Below are 20,246 nucleotides of genomic sequence, written 5' to 3'. Positions count from 1 at the left end.
CACACACACACACACACACACACACACACACACACACACACACACACAGTGGATATAAAAAGTGTACACACCCCTGTTAAAATGACAGGTTTTTGTGATATAAAAAAATGTGACCACAATAAATCATTTCAAAACTTTTCCCACCTTTTAATGTGACCTATAACCTGTACAATTCAATTGAAAAACAAACAGATCTGTTAGGGGAAAAAATATATTAAAAAAAAAATGTGCAATAAGTTGGTTGCATATGTGTGCACACCCTTAAACTAATATTTTTTTGAAGCATCTTTTGATTTAATTACCGTATTCAGTCTTCTTGGGAGGAGTCTATCAGCATGGCACATCTTGACTTGGCAATATTTGCCCACTCTTCTTTGCAAAAGCACTCCAAATCTGTCAGATTGCGAGGGCATCTTCTGTGCACAGCCCTCTTCAGGTCACCCCACAGATTTTCTATTGGATTTAGGTCTGGGCTCTGCCTGGGCCATTCCAAAACTTAAATTTTCTTCTCGTGAAGCCATTCTTTTGATTTGGATGTATGCTTGGGGTCATTGTCATGATGAAGGGTGAAATTCCTTTTCATCTTCAGCTTTCCAGCAGTTGCCTGAAGGTTTTGGGCCAAAAGTGACTGGTATTTGGAACTGTTCATAATTCCCTCCACCTTGACTAAAGCCCCAGTTCCAACTGAATAAAAGCAAACCCAAAGCATGATACTGCCACCACCATGCTTCACTATGTGTCTGGTGTTCTTTTGGTGATGCGAAGTGGTGTTTTTGCGCCAAATGTACCTTTTGGAATTGTGACCACAAAGTTCAACCTTGGTCTCATCAGAACATAACATATTTTCCCACATGCTCTTGGGAGACTTGATGTATTAATTTGCAAATTTTAGCTGGGCCTGGATGTTTTTCTATGTAAGAAAAGGCTTCCGTCTTGCAACCCTGTCTCATAGCCCAGACCAGTAGAATATGGGAGATTGTTGTCACATGTAGTACAAAATCAGTACTTGCTAGAAATTCTTGCAGCTCCTTCAGTGTTGCTGTAGGTCTCATGGCAGCCTCCCTGATCAGTTTTCATGTTGTCTTTTCATCAATTTTGGAGGGACATCCAGTTCTTTGCATTGTCACTGTTGTCCCATATTTTCTCCACTTTTTGATGACTGTCTTCACTGTGTTCCATGGTATATCCAGTGCTGTGGAAAATTTTTGTACCCATCTCCTGACTGATACCTTTCAACAATGAGATCCTTTTGATGCTTTATAAGCTCTCTGCAAACCATGGCTTTTGCTGTAGCAGACAACTGAGTATATGTCAGGAAAATCCTAGAAGGACAGCTGAACTTTATTTGGGGTTAATCAGACTCTCTTTAATTGATGGCAGGTGTGTACCCAAGAAGACTGAATGTTGTAATTAAATCAAAAGGTACTTGAACAAAGTATTAGTTTCAGGGTGTGCACACTTTTATGCAACCAGTTTATTGCACATTTTTTATTTTTTATATTTTTTCCCCCTAACAGATTTGTTTGTTTTTCAATTGAATTGCACAGGTTATAGGTCACATTAAAGGTGGGAACATTTTTTAAATGATTTATTGTTTATTGTGGTCTCATTTTTTTTTTTATATCACAAAAACTTGGCATTTTAACAGGGGTGTGTACACTTTTTATATCCACTGTGTGTAAGTATGTATGTATATGGATCTAGGACGTTTGATCAAAAGATCAAACGTCCGAATCCATAACCACCGAACACATTTTAACAAAAAGCACTTTCATCAAAAAAGCACTTTCGTTAAAGTGTGTGAATAAAAAAAAACACTACATTAACGTTTCTGCAGGGGAACTTTACCCCCCCTGCACCCCCCCTTCTTTAATATTCTCCCTCCGAGACCGCACTACAGTGGGGAAAGAGAATTTTCCCTTATCCGCACTGTAGTACGGCCTCAGCAACAGGCATACTTACGTGAAAGTGCTTCGGTGAAAAGCACTTTTTCCTAAATATGCTTGCCCTAAATGGATTCAGACGTTTGATCTTTCAATCAAACGTCCTAGATCCATATAAATATATATATATATATATATATATATATATATATATATATATATATATATATATATATATATATATATATATATATGTGTGTGTACATATATATATAAAAACAAACATATATCGATATTTCTTTGAAAGAAAGCTGATAATTAATTAACTTCTCTCAATAGAAAGCTGAATCTTATTCCACAGCAGCCTTGGAAGGTGTGTAATGTAGTGCCCTTTTTTGTATTATTTATTTTTAGTGTTCTATTCCAATCTACTGTTAGTTCTTTTGGGCATGGTTAAAAGTAAGAAGACATTTTCATAAGATATACATTTCCAGTAACCTGTATAATGTTGCTTGTCCTTTGTCCTATCCAGTTGCTAGTCAGATTGGCTTTGGCTTGCCCACGACCTTGAATATGATAAAATTGGTATCAGAATATGAATGAACATACAAGGTGAATTCAGTGGCAAGGTACAACTTTTCCTTTTTCCCTTTACTGTTTGTTTATTTGCGTATTTATTACCTCCATTTTATTTACTTTTTATTGTATCAGTCATTTTATTATTTACACTGAGGTGGTAAACACATTGTTGATGTTAACTTGTGTTTTCAACATTATTGTTACTATGCATATTATTAGTGGTAGCAGGATGTCTTGTTCCCATACTACTACTTCTTTTTCTTTTGGCTTTTCCCAGTTAGGGGTCGCCACAGCAGAACTCCGATCCGCTAATGATTGGCAGTAGATTTTTACAGTGTCGAGGTGCCAGCCCGGCGCCCAACCTTCAATGAAGGCACGCCCATTCACGCATGTTTTTCGAACGCCACCCGACTGCGGGGAGGACATGCAGACTCCACACAGAAGGCACTCCGGCCAAGGATCAAACGGGAGAACACCTTGCTGTGAGGCGACAACGCTACCATACTAATATTTGATGGACTGGAAAAAGATTCCTCATTAACAGTCTTCAAGAAAAATCTTGATGAGGGTGGATGGGAAATAGGAAATACACCCCAGGGATCACTTATGTGGCTCTGCTCGACAGGGGCACAGGAAATTAACTTTCTTGGGTGGTGTAAGCCAGGAAACCTTGTTGGCTAGGCTTACTTAGGCCCTTGGGCTAATAGCCTAGTACCTACCTACCTATGAACCTATGTGTGTGTGTAAATATATATGTACTGGTAGTGCTTTTCAGTAAATTGGTGTCACTAGTCCATTTCCAGTCACCTTGGTCTAAATTTTTAAAACAGCTTTTACGGGGCCCTCATGATTTTCATGGCACTGTCTTTATGTAGCTCTGTTTTAAAAGATCATTCACTTTCTGGGGTGTAATTTATTATTTTAATTACTTAATTTATTTGTTAGTTTGAATTTGTTAATGAAGGAGGAGCACTGATCAAACTTGACCACTTTCACTTCTAGCATAGGTACATAAAGAGAAAAGCATTTTGCATTTCAAGCACAGATGTATCTAAGGCAAAGGAAACAAAGGGAAAAAAAAACATTTCTTATTTCAAACATGTATAATATAGGTCATAAACAGGCAGTGTGTTTAGAAAAGCAACGAGGTAAAGGTAGACATTTATGTACATATTTATACAGTGAATAACACAAGAAGGACAAGAGAGGGTCGGTTGAATATGATGGGTTGCAAGCCATTGCTGGTACATTACCTTAGTGGCAGGCAATAGTAAAGTCAATAAAAATATACTAAAGCAGTGGCTTTAAAAGAAAAGGTAAAAAATTAAACTCACTTTCTGCAAGTTCCCTATTTATATAACCAGACGAAGGCAATTACATTTTTCCCATTTGAGAATGGGCTTTTTGTTGCATTTTTTTTTGGGGGGGGTGGACTGAATATGGGCTATGAAGTAGTATTTTGGGGGGGGGGTGGACTGAATATGGGCTATGAAGTAGTATAAGATGCGGTAAGAGTGATTGCCACAGTTTAGGATGAAGACTAGAGAAACTGTGATAAGTGCGGCAAAGTTTAGCTTTGAGCCTTTGTATCAGAACACCAGAGTGAGTTTCGCATCTGAGATTTTAAGGGGTATTTTCAGGGTGATTTCAGCAGGCAGGAGAGAGCAGGAGGGATTAACTTGACTGCTAGTGAAATTTATGGGACAGTGATAGAACAATCAAAAGAAGTCTGATTTCTGCATTTAATTTAATTTGTTGGCAGCTCTCAACATCTTATTCTAGAGTTACAGCTTAGCAATTGTAGTATATGAGTGAATGTCATAGCTGACATTTTTCACATTCAGGTTACAGTACATTTTCCATCCGCAATACATGACCCTTCTCCAGTTTATTTTCCCAATGTACAGTGGCCATTTTCACATCTGTCCCTTGAGCGATTTGTGACAGTTCAACTATTGGCCCCCTCCATACAGGGTGAGAGTCACTGGAGATATGTGCTATTGACCTCTACCATTTCCTCCAGTTTTATGGCAGTCTGTGGTGACATCGGCAAATGTTTTGTTAGACTTTATTCTGTTGAAGAAAATAAACTTTTGAATGCCACACTGTTGAGGATGCTACAAAAACAAAAAGCAGGGGGGCAGATCCACTCTGCACCCCCCCCCCCCACACACACACACACACTTTCCACATAGGTTCATAGGTTGGTACTAGGCTATCGGCCCTAGGGCCTATGCAAGCCTAACCATAACAATTCTCTGGATATTTCTTCCCACAATATTTACTTCTTAAATATACTAATTGCAAAACTGCACAGCAGTGGATGAAATGAGAAGCTTCCTTAATGCCACTGTTCTGCGGTCTGTCAGCTAATAGTGGTCAGATTTTAGCAGAATAGGCATTCATTAAAACTAGGCATACTATTCCCACTTCAGTAAAACTTTAATAAATAACATGTATCTTGACAAAGGTAAACCCTCCAGCCTCCTCTGAGGGGCGTCTGCATAGAGGGGCCTGCTGAGCTATCTTGTACGAAGAGTGATGATGAAAATGGAAAAAAAACACACACACACTCCCTTTCCCATCAGTCCTCTGGTTTTCCAAGCTCTTTCCTGAACTGATGATGCTGGGGGAGTGATCTGACACCTTAACCCTGTGCCAGTGGCCTATCTTACCTCTCTATCACATGTGAACATTCTGCTGCTTCATAATATTGCATCATTAAAAAAAAAAAAAAAAAAAAAAACGGTTTTGAAGTTCTCGCTCTGTATTTAATCTGGCAATTTGGCATTGTTTTGTACTCCAGAAGATTTCAGTCAGTCATTGTGTGTGTTTTGTTGCTTCAGTTCGTGAATCCCTCTTACTTCAACACTGAACTTCTGGATTGAAAGAAATATTCTTCAAATTAAATGCATCACGTAACTTTGTTTTCCAACTTGTCAGCATAAATGTCTTGTTTTAGTCATTTGTTTTCTGATCACTTCATAATATTGGCACTGGTATGTATAGATGTCTTTGAATCGTGAACTAATGTCAATAGAATCAGGGACAAATCCAGAAGTAATCAGGGACAATCGGGAACACTTTTAAATTATTAGTACTGTTAACCTGAGGTATTGATAGAGTGAAAGACAAATGTGAATTAGTATACATTTTCTGTCATTATTTATTATGATTAATATGCCACATTTTCTCTGAAGTCTCCAGTTTTAGAGGGTTTAAGAAGGGCAGAGCTAAAATTTGAGTGAAAATCAGGGACAGTTGAGAGGTCAGGATGTGGTTTTGCCCAATATTACCAAACTGCTTTCCTTGATATACTTGGAAAATTTATTTTCACCACGTCTGCTTGCATTTCTGTTATGACATTACTTCACTGGACATGTTGGGCACATGTATCGCATATGTACAGAGTTATAAACTGGCACTAGGATAGAGTTTTCAGAGTTAGGCCTGATTGTTTTGTGTACTAGATTGAGATTTTATGTTTTATGCACAAAATTACCTTGTAGTCCAGAAGTATTTTCAATATTTTATCTCATGAGGGATGTCTTTGTAAATGAAGGAATGTTAAACAACCACAGTTATGGGCACATTTTTTACAGTTAAAATAATGCAGTCTCATTGCTTTAGTTCTTTACAGCCTTTCAAGCACGTCTGATTTTTGTTTTGTATGTTTACAGTTACTGCTAAACATCCTGTTTTGCATAATGAGAAGTGGCCACCCTTTCCCTTTGTAGATGTCATTTAACTAAAGATTTGGAATGCTGTGCAGAATTGTTTTTTCCCTCACATCTGCACAGCTTCATAGTTCCTCATTGCTTTGACTGTATATTTTTAATCATAGTCTTCCTCTGATTTAAGTTAGTATAGTGTTTTTACATTTTCTTTTCCTTTTTGATGATCTTGCAGTTCTCATTGCTTTGACTGCATACTTTGAACCATAGTCTGCCTCTGGTTTGTCAGCATTGTGTTTGAAGATTTGTTTTTTGTTTATTCCATTATTTTTTCATGTGCTTTTTGTATTTCTTTAGCTGGTAGAGGACTAGTGTCATTACATAGGCATTAAGTAAGCTACATTTTTATTTTTGTAGTTTTACACACACACTATTAGAAAGTAGTTTGCATCCATTAAGGCTGTTCTATTTCTGCTTTACGTCTTCCTTTCCTGACCTTCTAACCATTACAAAGACATGCGTTTGGAGTGTTTCTCCCTGGGACTTCGCTGAAAATTGGCTCTTTCCAAGTCTGACTTTCCCGGTTAACAAATGTTAAATAAATAAAATAAATACATTTAAATCCACTGGACTTTTTTATTTATTTGCTTATTTTTGTGAGCGTCCCTTCTTAAAATTATTTTCTTGGATATCACCTTGGTGGGATGCAGTTCATGAACAGAGATGGAGAAACTGTTCAAGACAGTCCTGAGTTGAATGAGAAATGTGTTGGTGCATTTAATAATGTTACTGTACATTATTTTGCCTTCCATTATGCTGCATTTGAAACCTAAAATGTTTATTTCTGCATGTCTTTCATTGTAGAAGGTCTGAATTAAATAGATTAAAAGTGATAATAGCCATATTTCTTAAAGATTGCCAACCTTGATTTTCTTTTTGGGGTTGAAAGTAATGTTTTTAATACAATTGTTTCCCTTTTTATTAGCAAAGGATAGATTACAAAAATACTATGTTAAACCATTTGCGATGGTGCTTATCAGGAAAGGTCTGGTCTCTTTATTTTGTCCCACTGTAGTAAAATACAGTTGTGCAAATTCAACTTTACCATAACAGAATATGATCACTGCTGCGGTAGGCTTAGCTGTATGGGTTATATCATGCCAAGGATATAACAGCTGGCCTGCTTCTAAAGCTTCAGGGCACTTTCCACATAACCAAACTGTCAAGCAGCATGAGCTGATTTGACTGAAAGACAAGTTTAGGCTGAAAACCCTTCAGAGCTTTCCTGCCTGCAGAGAGAGGGAGGCTGATCCCTGAAAGGATAAGGCTAGAAAAACAAAAAATGTCCACACCCTGGCAAAAAAAAAAACACAACAGAAAACAAGGGGATGGAGAGAGGGAGCGGCTACTGCAGTAGTGATCATTCAAACATCTATGGTTATGGTAAAGTTCAACTTGTACAACTCTACTATGTTTTTCATATTGATAATTGCTGCAGTAGCCTTAGCTATATGGGTAGATTACCATAGCCGACCATATTTGGGAGGTGGAAGGAGAATGGTGCAGGAGCCACTGGAGAATGGTTCTAGAAAAGCATGATATAGACCTAGAGAAGGAATCCAGTTTATAGTGCTTTGTGAAAATATATACAGAGGACCATGTTGCAGCTTCTAGAATACTTCCAGAATCCAACCCTTTCCAGAAAGCCATAAAAGAAACCAAGGTGTTTGTAGGGTGGACCTTGACCCTGCCAGGAAAAGATTTGTCATGGTGAGTATAACAAAGGTAATAGTCTTAGACAACCATTTGGAAATAGTTTGTATTGACTCGGATTATTGTTCTTACCTCCACAAGAAATGAACAATTGATCTGATGGCCTGAAAGATTTAGTTCAGTGAACATATTACCCGAGTTGTCTGCGGACATCAAGGGTATGGAGTATTTTTTCTTCCTCATTTGTAGGTTCAGGAAAGAAAATGAGGAGATGGATAGTTTGGCTTGAAGTAAATTCAGACACCACTTTAGGCATAAAGGAAAGATTAGTTCCCAGAGAAACTCTGTTCTTGTGGAAAATGAGGTGGGATATGAGCTTGTAACTCTGATACCCTTCTTGCAGATGTCAGAGCAGTCAGTAAAACTGTTTTCCATGTTAAGAATCTGAAGTCAGCCAGATTCGCTGGTTCAAATGGAGCAAATCGTAGTTTCTTTAATACAAAATTAAGGTCTCAAAGAGGGGCCAGTGGTTTACTTGGAGGCCACTTATTACAAAACCCCTTTCAAGAACATCATGCACCATTCCTGGAAGTACTGCAATACCAGGTTGACGCGTGGAGTGGACGGATCAAGCCCCTATTCTTTCTCCCTGTTCCAAAAATCTATTTAATATATGGTCCCCAGATAAAGGACATATCCGATATTAAACTGATAAGAGCAGATACTACACTTGATCTTGGCCAGAAGGCTGAGAAGCGATTTTGTCATGTGACTACCTTGAAAGAGGAGAGTCCATGGGCAGACATGCTAAAACGGTAGATAAATGAACCTTAATAGAGAAATAAGAAAGGTTATAGAATAATAACTCACATAAATATTGTAAAACCAGAGAACAACAAGCCCTGAATGGACTAATATATGATTTTCTAGTAGTAGGCTTTCTTGCCTCCATTAGTACCTGCTGCATGTCCTCAGAAAACAGGTGCCTAAAATTAAGACCCTATCATCCAGACAGTCAATGGAAGATGATTGATGTTGGGACGTGTCAAGCACCTTTTTCTTGTGTCAGTAGATCCATTCTGTGATGAAGCTTCTGGTAATTGCCCCTGGCCATTTCCAGAAGAAGGGAGAACCTCAGCTGCTTGCACCAGAAGGGAGTCACCACAATGATCTTGAGGAATTCTGTCTGAATTTTCAGCAGTACCCTGGATATTAGTGGAAAAGCATACGGGAACATTCCTGTCCAAAGAAAAGAAAAGGCATCTGTGTTCCAGGCCTTCTTGCATGAAGTTCTGGAACAGAATTTTGCCAGGTGATGTTCAGAGAGGAGCCAGAGAGGTCTGCTTGAAGAACTCCCCACAAATGGATCAAAACTTGGAAGACCTCCAGATCTAGTTTCCATTTGTCTGCCCTGGTCCTGTTCAGCTTGTCTGACACACAGTTTTTCTCTGACTGAATGTAAGATTCCTGTACAGTGAAGTTGTGTTGCAAAGTTATATCCCAAGCTAACAAGGCTAGTCTGCAAAGAGGGTAGAGCGTGGTTCCCCCTTGCTTGTTGGTGTACCACATCACTGTGGTATTGTGCGTAACCAATTGAAGTGGTCCTGGGGACCAAAGATGGTTATAAGAATTGAGTAGCTTGATTAGGGCAAGCATCTCCTTGATATTTATGTGCTTGTGTCCATCTTCACTTTTATCTCTCCTGAAACTGCTCCCCAAGCAAAGTCTGAAGCATCTGTGGTGGCTGACTGCTTTGGAGTAGGGAGGGAGAAAGGGAGACCTTGATTTAAGGATATCTGTTGTCTCCGCCAAGTGATTTCTGTTCTGACAACCCACGGTACTGGGATCTGAAAAGATAAAGGGTGTTAGTGATAGGGCCAAAGACATTTCAAATATCACTGTATGTTTCTCATGTGGAGTCTTGCTAGGGGTATCATGAGAATCATTGATGAGATGAGACCCAAAGTCCTGAGGTATTCCCTTGCAGTGACCGAAGTCTGAGCGGAAAACCTTAGAAATAGATCTAAATAAAGATCGATTTTTTTTCCTGTGGAAGAAAAGCTGTCTGAACTGAGGTGTCTAGTTGACATCCCAGAAACACTGTTCTGTGTAAGAGAGTTAGGAAAGACTTTTGGATGTTCTCTTGAATTCCCAGTTTGTGGAAAAGATCTGTCACCAAAGAGAGAGATTTCTGACATTTTGAAAAACACTCTGCAAAGATATGCAAGCTGTGGAAGTATGGAAAAATGTGGATAACCCTGTAACCTGCAGTGAGCTATAACTAGAGCTAGACACTTTTTGTGAACACTCATGTTGCAGTGGACAGACCAAAAGTTAAGGCAGAGAACTGATAACGTGATCCAGACACACACAACCTTAAAAATGCGTAAAGTCTGGACAAATAGAAATGTGATTATAAGCATCTTTTAATCTCTAGTGTTATAAAGAAACATGAAAGAGGAAAAAGAGGCAACATATTGTTCGTAGGTAGGTACTAAGCTATTGGCCCTAGGGCCTATATAAGCCTAGCCAAACGGTACCCTGGCTTTTGCCACCCAAGAAAATTATTTTCCTGTGCCCCTATCAAGCAGAGCCACAGAACCACAGAAATGATCCCCGGAGTGAATTTCCTATCTCCCATCCAATCATCAAGATTTTTCTTGAAGAGTGCTAATGAGGAGCTTTGTTTGATATAGATAGGTAGTTTGTTCCAGAGTATGGGAAGTCTCTGAGACAGGAATCTATCCCTCCAGCATGTTCTGTTTATTGTGGTGACAAGGTTTAGGTCCCTAGAGCATGTAGCTCGGAGGGATTGAGATTTCTTTACGTGGAGCATGTCCAACAGCTCTGGGTTTGACATAGCTTTGTATGTTAGGCACGATTTTGAATGTGGGCACTATCAAAAACAGATTTAGAAAAAAATGATACAGAACTGGTCTCCAAGCATTTTCTTTTTGTGGGACTAGGAACATCCTTGAATAAAACCCCTTCCCCACCTGGGAAAGAGGAACTGGTTCTATCACTCCTTGGGACAGCAAGCGATGAGCAGGAGGAAACGAGTCTGATCTGCAGGATGAGGAATGACACCCTGAAAAGGAAGAATTTCCTCCCACTACTATCTGTAACCCTGATGAAAGATTTTCAGATGCCATTTGTTGAAACAATCTGTTGTCAGAGAGGAAAAACAGAGATTCAGACTTCCTGAAAAAGAGAAAAAAGGCCAAGGTGGCAGGAAGTCACAAAGTCTCTTAAATAGTCATTCATACTTGTTGGAGTGTCCTTGGTTTTAGGAGGATTGAGACTTCTTTTTGGAACCTCCTTGCCACTTTTTCTTAAACATTTGTTTACCTGAATTCTGTTGAGACTGTTTATTCTGTTTTTTTTTTTGCCGAAATTGGAAGAGGAGAAAGAAAATCCCATGGACAGTATGGAAAAGGAGGGCTGAAAAATCTTGGAGATTCCCTGGATCATCTTGCCTCTTTCATCACACGTTTTGATCACCTTTGCAGAAAAGGGACCAAACACTGAATCTCTGTTCAAGAAAGAATTTAAAGTATCATTTTTAACATCATCTGGGATGTTTAGAGAATGCAGCCAAGCAAACCTCCTTGAAACCATACCAGTAACCATAGCCCTGGAAGAAGTGTCAACAGTCATACACACTGCAAACAATGAGTAGTGACTTGTGCAATAGAATAAACTAAGTCATTTAAAGCAGATTTTTCTTAAGAAACCTACTTTCTACCCAGTCTAATGTACAGTTCTCACAAATCTTAACTCAGCACTCCTGACCAAACTCAAATCTACCTACAACAAGGTTGCTAGATTTGCTGCCCAACAAACCTACAAATCCCATCACTGTCTCTCTCTAAAACACATAAACTGGCTTGAATTACTCCACCAGCTTCTTCTCTCTCAGCTCCAGATCATCCATTCTATCCCATACCAGCCTTCCTACTGCCCAACACTATGCCCTCTCATCTCCCATTATTCTCCCTCCAGACCTCTCCGAAGCTTTAACCAAGACCTACTACAAATCTACAAACCAAAGTCTAAAGTTGGACACAACATGTACAGCTATCACCCCACTATTGCTTGGAATAGGCTCCCACTAGAAATCAGGACCCTTACACATCCTAAACAATTTAAGACAGCCACCAAAGAGCACTTTAAAAGTCAGTGGTCCTGCCACTGCACTCTCTCTCTCCTTAAACATCCCTACTTCTCTTACCTTAATCTACTTTCTGCCCTTAACTCACTGTTCTCACTAGCTCTCTCTAATCTTCCTTGACTACTCTTTCTACTGTCTTCTATAATCTGTTAAGCAAATCGCCTCAGAGAAACATTCTGTTGTAATTGTCTTGCCTTCATTTATTTGTTTATTTTACATTTGTTAACCGGGAAAGTCCAACTGGATACAGGTCCATTTTCAGCGGAGGCCTGGGGAGAAAAGCTCCAGGTGTACGTAACTACATTACTAATTACTAGTATAATTACAGTGAACAAGTATTACAGTGAAATTACAAAAATGGAAATTTTAAAATATGTGCAGATAGGAACAATTTCAAGTCACATATTCATTTTAACAATATGTATAGGCAGGTACAATTTTAAGTCACGTACACACAGGATAGGTTGCTAGTTAGTTATCTAAGAAGAAAATAGTGACATCTTTCTCATTCTTTCCATAGGAGAGAGTTATACAAAATTGTACGTGGTTAGCGGCACACTGACATACTCCTGTGAGGCTCACCTTTACAGATTCTGTCAGTTTGGGGTTAGCCAGGGTTAGTACAGGGACAAAGCCAATGCATTTTCAGGTATTTTTTAAGCGATGTTTTGAATTGGGGTAAGGAGGGGTCATTGGTGAGTCCCACAGGAAGAAGGTTCCATTTTTTTCCGACAGAGTTAGAGTATAGTGATGTACCTGCTGAATTGTTGGTTCTAACAGCCTGCACTAGTACTTTGTTGGAAGAGCGAAGAGTCTTTATGTTACTGTAGGGTGTGATGATGTTTTTCAACACAGGTGTACTGTCTGGGTTGTAGAGAATTTTATGTATAGTTATTATTTGGGAATATTGCAGTTGGTTGGGTAATTCTAGCCAGCCTAATGATTGGAGGTCAACACAGTGATGGGTTCTAAAAGCTGACCCTGTGGCAAATATTGCAATGTTATTATAACAGCTATTCAATTTATTGAGATTTGATTTGGATAGGTTAGCAAAGATGGTTGAGGCATAAAGAAGGGTTGATAGCAGATGTGTACGGGCAATAACAGTTCTAGTAGATGGGGTTAGGAATTGCCTGATCCTATATAAAGAGCCTAGTTTTTTGTTGACTGTTCTAATAGTTTTGTCTAAGTAAGCATTGAACTTAAGGTTATTGTCTATGATTACTCCTAGCAGTTTAGTGCTAGGTTCTGGGGAAATTATGGTACCATTGTTGGATGTTATTGTGAGGGGTGGTAAGGAGATCTTGCGAGTGGGGGAGAAGAGCAATAGTTTTGTTTTGTTTGGGTTTAGTAGTAGTCTGCAACCTGTCAGCCAGTTCTATACTTGGTTGAAAGTGATTTGTGACACAGCTTGTAGATCTTAGGGGGAGGTGGCAGAGCAGATTAAGATGGAGTCATCTACGTATCGAATACAAATTGCACTTGAGATGACTTTATGCAGGTCATTAATGAAAATTCATGCAACTACATTATGATAAAACTGGGGTTTAACCACTTACCCCTAAAACTATATTCATCTTAATGACATATTTCTTTTTATACATCTTGAAATAGGGTACTTACGTATTATCGCAACCAGATTTTCGCGGTTGCGGTAATACGTTTGTTGGCCCAAAAATGGATTGTGGGACTAAAAGTATGACAGAATTTGATGTTTTCTTTGGGTACAACGTAGTTTGTCCCAAATTAGTAGCGTAAATTAATGCAGAAATGTGAAACTTGCTTTGTGTACATCAAAATTGGTTGCACTGCTGTCTTAGTGCAGAAGTGAATTGAGGACGCATGGGAAATGTTTGTTCGTCTTTACTGTGTGATGGATTACTACGAAATTGGATACTAAACTTTTTCCTGAGAAGAAGAAATCTGGAGCAACACTTTTTTTGGTAAATAACTAGTTTTATTTAACATACTGTAGGAAATAATTGAAGTTAAAGGTAATAGCAATCTAAACTAGTTTTATTTAACATACTGTATGAAATAATTGAAGTTAAAGGTAATAGCAATCTAAACAATCAAACAGAGATGAAGGTCTTGACGATGGAGGCTAAAGTTACGAAGAGCATTCTTGTAGTATTTGACAGAAACTGTTTTTTTGTGGGGGATAGCAGTTATTGTTGCAATGTTTTGTGGATGTTTTGCATAGTATTCATGTGGATGTCTTCCAAATGTTTTTGAGCAACATATCTGTAAATATTTTATTGCTGATTTAGGAAGCGTACTTGTAGATGGTTCACTTGCTGGGTTACACTTTTTGTATGCAGAGAAATTGTCTGCTATTGCTGTCAAGATTGCATCAAATAAGTCTTTCTTTAGTGCAAGCTGTGTTTCACGCCAGATATATTCAATTAGGTAGGAGTCCAAATGGTGTCTTGCAGTGCCTCTGTTTTTTGTTTCTCCACTTAACAGATCCCCACATTCTCTCTATGTGTTGTGTAAGCACTCCTGTGTTTGGGTCTACAAAGTTGTAGCTATGGTTTACTTTTTCATGACTGAAACCAGCTTCTTCTAGTTGTTAAGTTTGATATGCCCGCCATGAATCTGAATAAATAGTAGTGCCCTGTTTAATGTATTCTTTGATTTTTATTAAATAATGTTGCGGCTGTTCTATCAGCAACTTTTACAAGAAAAGTCTCTCTTGTCTCCCTACATATCCCTCCAAATAACCACTGTTGAGGGAGAATACGGCCAGCATTACTTTTACGTCTAGTAAAAAGAGTCTCATCTATTTCCACAATACACCCTGGCCCTCTGATTTCTTTCTTGTCCTTTCTCTCCCATTGCTAAGACACAGAATCACGTAAGTAGTTACTCCAGTCTATGACTGTCTTGTCAGCCATGTCCAGTTTTTCCTGACAGAAACTTATAGATGTCATCTGCTTTGCCCAACAATAAGTGAAGCGGACGGCGGTGGTAAAATTAATTCTACTTCCTTCAAAGAAATTACTCACTCGAACTCCTATGTGTTGGTAACATTTTCTATATTGCATTTCCAAAAAATCTGCTTCCGGACATTCAATGACATTATACTACGGGAAGCAGAACAGCATTCTTTACTTGCTGATATAATGCCATATTGCTGGAAAAGTGCTATTGAATCCTTTACTGTCTTAGGTAGATCCCACAAACGCATTGTATTTGTAAAGGTTGTTTTTTGGGGTTAGTTCACTACCACTGAATATCTACATAGATCGTCTTTACTAATCTGAAGTATAACTTTGACAACATTTACAGGCTCACGGCTGGGGTTATGGAACGTGTATTACACATAGCGGCTGTGTAAAATGTATTTACAGTGACAAGATGTTGGAAAACAGCATAGCTTGAAAGAAGCTCTCATTCCTTTAAATTTACAATGTTTTTGCTACCTAAACAATGTTTTTAGATGAAGTTGACATTGTCAGTGTGATTTTGCATACATTTCTTTTTACATTTCCGCATTGGGAAGCAAGCGCTATTATCGCGAAAATCTGGTTGCGATAATACATAAGTACCTGAAATAGTTATGCTGTACTCCTGATTATTGACACTGTATAACATTGTATTGTTACTTAATGCCATGTAATAATCTTGTAACATTGCTGTTTAATGCTAATTTATAATGAAAATTGTTTAATATGTTGGAGCTTTTCTCCCCGGGCCTCTGCTGAAAAAGGGCTCTTCAGCTCAGTCGGACAATCCTGGTCAACAAATGTAAAATAAATAAATGTAAATAAATAATAAAACATTCCTCATACTTTCCCAGTATGTGAAAGTAAACTTTAAGATATGAGCCTGATGATTTAAAATTCTGAAATTAAAATTTGCAGAAATATACACTCCTTTTCTCCATATATATAAATGTTCTCATCCTTATTAGAAAGAGTAGGATAGGAATTAACTAAGTGCTAAGCAGCAGGGGAGTCATAGCTGCTGGGTCAGGTTTTGGAATAGTGTATAAACATTTTAAAGAATGAAGAACTTTATATATCCTATCTGCCTTTTTAGGGACAGCTGGCTGACTGTTGAGAACATTGCAGGAAGTAAGGCATGCATCCTGTAAAGCAGACAGAACAGGAGGAATGGGTGTAGGTTCCGGAAAATCCTTCTGTAACAACTAGTATTTTCTGAGGGACTGAGAAACCTCAATGTTCTCCCACTGAAAACACTGGAACATTCTAGCTATAGTCTGAGAGGAAGAAAACCCCACTAAGAGAGAATCAGAAAGACAGCTCTCCTCTGAGTCTGAATCAGAAATTTGAGGACAGATCCCTGAATCCATCCCTGCAGCTTCCTGTTCAGATTCAGAATATTGAATCTCTTCAGGAAAGAGGCATCCCTCATTCTTTTACGAGAAAATACTCAACAATATGGATCAATAGCCTGAATCAAACCCTGAGTCAGTCCCAGTAAAGTACTCCTATCCAAAGAAATGTGAGGAGGAGTAGATACATTGGTTTTCTGTGTCACTTTGACAGAAAAAATGGGCCAACCATGTTACTAATGGCAGCCGCTGCTTCCCCAGGGATGAGCACAGCCTTCTCACACCACCGAGAAACCTTCCCTGTTCCCTCTCCCAGGACCAACAAGAGTAGCTCACCCTTGCCCATTGAGGGGACTCGAACAACTCCAGAGGGCATGGCTAACTCCTGATCCATAGTGGTTGTAGTCGCTACACTATGGGGATACAGGTTAAAGATGAGTGGTCTGAGGTACAACAATTGGTCATAGCAGAGTCTTCCACCTGTGACTGAGGAAAATTGCTAGTCTGCTATGGTGGCAAAGGCTGTTTGCTTAACTTTTTCTTTTTGTGGCTGAAAGAAGGACTGACCGTGGGACTGACATTCTTTTCCATGGTCAAGCAGATAATTGTACTTTTATCCTGTGGAAAGCCAGCAACAATGCCAGCAAAATTACCAATCCACAAAAGTTACTTTTTAATGGAAAACACAATAAAATGTACTTTCAAACACCATGGCAGCCCCACAACGGAAAAATAAACACATTTCTCCACAGAAAATATTTTATTAGTTAATTAATACTACTTTTAAACTGGCAGAAACAAATGTTCTTTTTAAAAGTACTTTGCAGTCTTGAGACAGTCCATTAAAGCACAACACTCCTAGCTGTAAAGTAACTTTTCTGAAGAGGAAAGTGATTAAACATTTTTAAAAAGTAGAAAGTTTAATATTTTCTCCCAAAGGGAATTTAACCAGCTAAGGAAAGCAGAAACTGACAGTCAGTCCTCGAAAGCCTCAGAGGAGCATACACTTCGGTGGCAGTAAAGCCCTGAAGGGCTTTGCACCCAAACCTGTCTTTTTAGTCAGCTCAGCTCAAGCTGTTTGACAGTTTGGGCATGTGAATGGTGCCCTGAAGCTTTGGAAGCTGTCCGACTGTTGTATCTTTGGCAGGATATAACCCATATAGCTAAGGCTACTGCAGCAGTGTTCAGTATGAAGCGCATCTTGGAGATTGCATATGCTGCAGGAGAGTGCAGGATAGGAGTGATCTCTTTATATCTGCTGTGTGTCTGGGGAGGGAAGAATGTAAGGTTAAGTAGTAATACACCTCCTAGTGTTGCCTGTGTGGTACTGAACTGCAGAAGTCTGTGGAGAGTGTGGATTGGTTAAAGCAGATATTGAGTGGAAGTTTGTGCTGTTGCTTTAAAACTTCACTGCCTAGCTATTCTACGGCTTTGAGTCTGAGCTTCTGAGACTATAACCATGTTTGCAGCAGGTGAATTTCAATAAACTACAGAGTAATTGAGAAAGTTGTCTGGGGGGGGGTGAATAATTGTTTGAAGGTGTTGGATAATACATTATCTTTATTTAGACCCCTTGTGTAGGATCAATAGGTAGGGTAGCCAAGGCCTCGCTCCAAGATCCTTCATGAGTCCATGCCTTCCCTGAGTCCTGTGACACAATTCGCCAGTGAAAGTTATTTTCTGTCATGCTGTTTACATTCCCCCTGTAGGCTTCCTGGTTGCAGTTTGGACAGAGCTTCTTTCTCTGTTGTATGTTACCTTACTGGCTATCCAAAGGAATGTGTAATGTGAAGAGCAGAGCACCTCGCTGGCTCTGTTCAAGAGAAATCTTGACCTGTGGATGGGAGATCGTAGGTTTATCCCGGGAATCATCTCTGTGTTACTGCTGGACAGAGGCACAACAAACTAATGGGCACAGTATTTTTTCATATAAGGGGTGGCGTAAGCCACAAAAATTTGGGCTAGGCTTATAAATGCCTTAGGGCAGATAGCCTAGTATAAACCTATGAACCTATGAAAGGGTAGAGACTTTTTTCACTATTGCATGGAACCTTGTTTACTATCTGAAGGAAACTGTAGGAGTGTGTGTGCTTCTGATGTAATTGAGCCCTGAAGGAAGTAGAGGATCTGGAGGGGGAACAAGTTGAGAAAATTGAGCTCTAACCATCTGTCATTTTGTTTTGGTGGTTGCATGCAAGATGTATTCCTTCTTATTCTAGAATATGCATCTACTTGGTCATGGACACAGTCTAGTAGTTTCAGATAGGTCATCCCGTCAGTGCTAAAGGTGTGCACAGTCTGGATTATTAGCATTACAGACAAAATCTATGCTTTGCATAACAGGGACATGTTCATTATTATTTTTATCTGACAAAGTGCAAAACTATTTGCAGGGCACAACTACTTATTATCATTCTGTTCTGTGCCACATAACTGCTTCTTTTCCCCAAAAAGTTTCCCATGGTTGAAAAATATTTCTGTCTGTACTTTCATTTGTAATATATGTAGATGTGTGCTTCAGCTGTTGTCACAGTGTGTAATACATATGAGGTTCTATTTTTCTGCTTTTAAACTTCGTTTTATCTTGGTAGGGGCTTGGAGCAGAAACACAACACAACTCCTTTTTCTGTCTTCCTTGCTATAGTGAATATTCTTACAAGTAGGAAATTTTGCATAATAGCAGTGAAACCGTGCAGAGAATTACACTGTTAGCTAAAACAGAAAAAAAAATCTTGAAGGTAATATTAATTAAATTTGATTATAACATGCAGTGATTCTCCCTTAATACATTGTTTGCATGAACTTTTTGATCTATGGTATTAAGAATGTTTTTATGGATTAGTACAGTAAATGGTGTTTGCTGATTATATATGAAACTTCAGCAGTTATCTTTCTTTACTGGAACATGTCTGCAGTCATCCTGTTGGAGAAATCTGTTTTGAGAGTTGGTTGCTGTCTCATGCAAGCTGGAAGTGTGTTTAATTTGCCATCAGTACACTTCAGAAAGTAGAGAAAAAAACTGGTATTTAGCATTGAGGACTAAAGCTCTGAGCTGCTAATGAGCTGCTCCCTGTGCCAGTGATACAGAGTTTGATTCCGTTCCTATTCATTTGCCTGCCATGCAACTGTGAGTAACTCATTTAACCAGATAGTGATCCGGGGTCACCCCTAAATAGGAACAATTGTCACATGGTCTTACTTAGATGTTCATCGTGTTACACTGCTGCAGTCATCACACTTGGGTTATCCTGCCGTCAGGCATCGGTTGCTGTCGCTTCTTCCCTGACGTCAGTGCGCCAGGGGTATATAATATGCATCCGACGCCATTTTCTCCAGTCTTTCTTGTCACGCGGTGCCCGAAGCAGAAGCAGTTCGCAAGTGCTGGTCGACTGACTCCTGAGATTTTCGAAGTCAAATTTCAGATCCGAAGTCTTCAATAAAGCTAAGTACCCCGTTGGGGAAACCTTTTTCTTGCCTCACACCGATGTCAGATAAAGTTAATAATTGTATTTCTTGTGGGAAGCAAATACCTCATAAGGACTTCCATTCTTACTGTATTCCATGCCTAGGCCCTGATCACAACATCACTAGTTGTCGGTTTTGTGCTAGATTCAACAAACGCAATATAAAGAGATGTTTTGATTTTGCTTTACACTACTTTGTTCGAAGGTTCAATTATACCATGCCGTCGGATCAGCCGACTACTTCAATACCGGAAAAACGCAAAGACAAGGATAAAGACAGGCATCCGAGGTCCAGAACCGATGACGAAACCTCTTCTAGGCCAGTCGCTGGTTCTCAGTGAGGCACTTTCGCAGCCCCTGACACCCGCTACCTCAGAGCCACAGGCTGCTTCTGACTCCCACATGAAGACATCTAGGCCTCTGGAAACTCAAGGTATTGGGCCTACGGAAACTAATCCCTCA

The 20,246-nt window shown here is 39.2% G+C and overlaps 1 protein-coding gene and 1 non-coding gene across 4 annotated transcripts in view; one reads left to right on the top strand and one right to left on the bottom strand.

Moving 5' to 3' along the window:
- Positions 1-20,246, top strand: part of DFFA (DNA fragmentation factor subunit alpha) — a 561,231-nt gene that overhangs the window by 138,523 nt on the left and 402,462 nt on the right. The window contains exon 1 of one of the 3 annotated variants that reach the window (XM_044063155.1): positions 2,494-2,512. The exons of the other annotated variants lie outside the window; for them this stretch is intronic. The gene's annotated coding sequence lies outside the window, so the exon portion shown is untranslated. Of the gene's footprint in view, positions 1-2,493; positions 2,513-20,246 lie in introns of those variants that run through there. 3 annotated transcript variants of the gene reach the window in all.
- LOC122795124 lies at positions 8,419-8,609 on the bottom strand. Its single transcript, XR_006363745.1, has one exon. It is a non-coding gene; the product is annotated as a U2 spliceosomal RNA (small nuclear RNA).

The sequence above is a fragment of the Protopterus annectens genome, chromosome 2.part1, assembly GCF_019279795.1.
Source record: "Protopterus annectens isolate FY-2018-M chromosome 2.part1, PAN1.0, whole genome shotgun sequence".
NCBI classification, from domain to species: domain Eukaryota; kingdom Metazoa; phylum Chordata; order Ceratodontiformes; family Protopteridae; genus Protopterus; species Protopterus annectens.
Note: the sequence above shows the minus strand (reverse complement) of the source record. Positions and strands in the feature narration are given on the sequence as shown.